The sequence below is a fragment of the Culex quinquefasciatus genome, chromosome 3 (assembly GCF_015732765.1).
Source record: "Culex quinquefasciatus strain JHB chromosome 3, VPISU_Cqui_1.0_pri_paternal, whole genome shotgun sequence".
In the NCBI taxonomy this organism is placed as follows: domain Eukaryota; kingdom Metazoa; phylum Arthropoda; class Insecta; order Diptera; family Culicidae; genus Culex; species Culex quinquefasciatus.
The window spans coordinates 93,806,518-93,810,419 of NC_051863.1; the positions used below are offsets into that span (position 1 = coordinate 93,806,518).

The following is a 3,902-nucleotide window of genomic DNA, read 5'->3' on the forward strand; positions in this document are numbered from 1 at the left end:
TAAAATGTTAAAATGTTAAAATGTTAAAATGTTAAAATGTTAAAATGTTAAAATGTTAAAATGTTAAAATGTAAAAATATTAAAATGTTAAAATGTTAAAATGTTAAAATGTTAAAATGTTAAAATGTTAAAATGTTAAAATGTTAAAATGTTAAAATGTTAAAATGTTAAAATGTTAAAATGTTAAAATGTTAAAATGTTAAAATGTTAAAATGTTAAAATGTTAAAATGTTAAAATGTTAAAATGTTAAAATGTTAAAATGATAAAATGTTAAAATGTTAAAATGTTAAAATGTTAAAATGTTAAAATGTTAAAATGTTAAAATGTTAAAATGTTAAAATGTTAAAATGTTAAAATGTTAAAATGTTAAAATGTTAAAATGGTTGTTCACGGGTAAAGTGCAGTTGTCTAGCTGTTCACGAATTGGTTGTACACGCAAACCTGGCGCTTATCAGACCAATCTCTGATAATCGTCTATCAGAGATTCTCTGATAAACTTTTTGGTTTGAGTTCATCCAAGAAAACGACTTTAACGCACACATTAGCACGACATTGTATCGTACACGAGAATTCACCCCTAATTCATCCAAAGATCGTTGCGCCCCAAGTGGCGGATATCGGCATAAGCCGTCATCTCAAACGGGGAGCATTCAGCGATTATGTGAAAAGGGCATTCACAAATGACATTACCCAATTAATTATTTGGTAAATTTTGCAAAATTGTTTTTAAATTGTTTAATTGTCAAAATGTTAAAATGTTAAAATGTTAAAATGTTAAAATGTTAAAATGTTAAAATGTTAAAATGTTAAAATGTTAAAATGTTAAAATGTTAAAATGTTAAAATGTTAAAATGTTAAAATGTTAAAATGTGGACGGTTGATCGTAGTAATCGGTGCGTGCGGGCGTGAAATTTTTTTGCTGCGTCATGTTTTTTTCGAATTTAAAATTAACCTTCTAGGAAAATTTTAGAAAATTAAAGTGTCTAAACCAGATATTAGATCCGTATTTTGCCTTTTCTGACAGTTGGTTGTAATGTCATCATCCGCGGAAAACTTTGTGAGGTGTAAGCTGCCAAAGCGAAGAACTGGACATTTCTGCAGAAAGAGTGAAGTCTTCTGAGTGTTGGTCCAGAAGGGATTTCTACTTTCTTTTCGTATGGATATCGTTGAAGACGTCGGGAAGCTGTTCCAAGGAAATTGGAATGTTGGGTTCCGATCCCTACGAAATCTACCAAGCCGATAGATCGGAATTTTGCTTGTGAAGGAGGTTTATTATGGATCGTTGAATCTGAATCTTGATTTGGTGAGATCTATCCATTTTATCTATCATTATTTGATAGAAGTTTTTTTCCCTTATTTTATATAATATTCTATTGATCAAATGATATATCCATATTATCCTTTTCCCACCTTCCCTTTTTCCTATCCTCATTTCCTCCCCCTCCCAACCCCCCCCCACCCGCCTCTAAATATTATTATCTGCCAAATTTACACTAACACACCACACCACAACTGATTCGGAGCGTTTGGTACGGTATGTCCACGCATCCTTCCTCCTGATGATTCTGTGAAATGTGATCCGTTCACAGAATCTGTCTCTGCGGTTAATGCAACGCAGTAGGCCTGGCCGCTTTAATTTTTGCTATACATTTTCGGGGTAACTCGGATGTACTGTAATCATTAATATTGACAAGAAAGGACTTGAGGCGTAATCTTACCACAAGTTCTTCCAGGATGCTTTCTTCGGACTGGCTGCGCTTGTGTTCGATTAGATTAGATTAGAAAATGTTAAAATGTTAAAATGTTAAAATGTTAAAATGTTAAAATGTTAAAATGTTAAAATGTTAAAATGTTAAAATGTTAAAATGTTAAAATGTTAAAATGTTAAAATGTTAAAATGTTAAAATGTTAAAATGTTAAAATGTTAAAATGTTAAAATGTTAAAATGTTAAAATGTTAAAATGTTAAAATGTTAAAATGTTAAAATGTTAAAATGTTAAAATGTTAAAATGTTAAAATGTTAAAATGTTAAAATGTTAAAATGTTAAAATGTTAAAATGTTAAAATGTTAAAATGTTAAAATGTTAAAATGTTAAAATGTTAAAATGTTAAAATGTTAAAATGTTAAAATGTTAAAATGTTAAAATGTTAAAATGTTAAAATGTTAAAATGTTAAAATGTTAAAATGTTAAAATGTTAAAATGTTAAAATGTTAAAATGTTAAAATGTTAAAATGTTAAAATGTTAAAATGTTAAAATGTTAAAATGTTAAAATGTTAAAATGTTAAAATGTAAAAATATTAAAATGTTAAAATGTTAAAATGTTAAACATTATAAAATGTTAAACATTTTAACATTTTGACATTTTGACATTTTGACATTTTAACATTTTGACATTTTGACATTTTGACATTTTGACATTTTGACATTTTGACATTTTGACATTTTGACACGACACATTGACATTTTGACATTTTGACATTTGACATTTTGACATTTTGACATTTTGACATTTTGACATTTTGACATTTTGACATTTTGACATTTTGACATTGACACGACATTTTGACATTTGACATTTGACATTTTGACATTTGACATTTTGACATTTTGACATTTTGACACATTTTGACATTTTGACATTTTGACATTTTGACATTTTGACATTTTGACATTTGACATTTTGACATTTTGACATTTGACATTTTGACATTTTGACATTTTGACATTTGACATTTTGACATTTTGACATTTTGACATTTTGACATTTTGACATTTTGACATTTTGACATTTTGACATTTTGACATTTTGACATTTTGACATTTTGACATTTTGACATTTTGACATTTTGACATTTTGACATTTTGACATTTTGACATTTTGACATTTTGACATTTTGACATTTTGACATTTTGACATTTTAACCAAAATGCGAAACTTAAATTTTCTTGTTTAATTTTCAATGTACGTAATATTTGAACGACCCTATAATTTGTTATGTCATCGTAGTATTTGAACATCCCATCGTAGCAGTCAATGTCCGCCATGACAAATTGAACCAAATATCGCGTCTGTTTTGTTCGCTGCAGCGGTGCCGTTTTTTCCATTTTCTGTGGTGAAAATTAAGAAAAAAAATGTTTGAACTGCCGCTGTTACTATCAAGTAAGTGTAATTAAATGTGTATTTAAATGCAAAGTGAAAGTAATTCTGTATTTTGTCATGTACGGGTAGATTTTCACTTTATTTTTTCCTCTGTTGCAGGTTATGGCCGTACGATGACCGGAAAATCTGGAACAACCAGAATCTCGTGGCCAACCGAACCGAATCCTCATTCGGTAGATCCAGCTCAATAAAAGTGTGCTTCAACAGTGTTAAATATTATGAAAATAAATGTTCTAAAACTGTTTCATCGTTCGTTTTCATTCTCCCAAAGCAAAATTTCAGCCTTACCAATACAAATATACTGTTGCAGTGGTGTGCGTGCATTTTTACCGGAACGACGCTAGCGCTGCCCAAGTGGTGAGATTTGGCAACAAAGCTTTTGCCAAGGAGTTCACCAACACAATCAAAGAATTCATCTGTCAAATCTGCCTCCGTGAACCTCATGAACTTTATCAGAGAATGTCTGATAAAGCTTTGACGGAGAATTCTCTGATAGAGACGCTCTATCAGAGAATTTCTGATAAATTTACCGAGTTTTTCGGTCAATTTGACCGAAGTCTAGGTTGCGTGTACTATGTCGAAAATTGTCTCCCAAATCCGAATCCGGGCCCAGATTGTCTGAAAAACGCACCTAAAACCGACTTTCAGGCCAAAAACGGAGAAAAAATTCGAAATGTCAAATTTCCGTCCAAAATCAAAACCGACATTTTTTTTCAAAGTTGGCCAAAATGTCATAAG

The 3,902-nt window shown here is 30.0% G+C and overlaps 1 long non-coding RNA gene across 1 annotated transcript; it reads left to right on the top strand.

Moving 5' to 3' along the window:
- The first annotated feature begins 3,015 nt into the window (after window positions 1–3,015).
- Window positions 3,016–3,411, top strand: LOC119770388. Its single transcript, XR_005278798.1, has 2 exons — window positions 3,016–3,164; window positions 3,264–3,411. It is a non-coding gene; the product is annotated as an uncharacterized LOC119770388 (long non-coding RNA).
- Window positions 3,412–3,902: the final 491 nt, after the last annotated feature.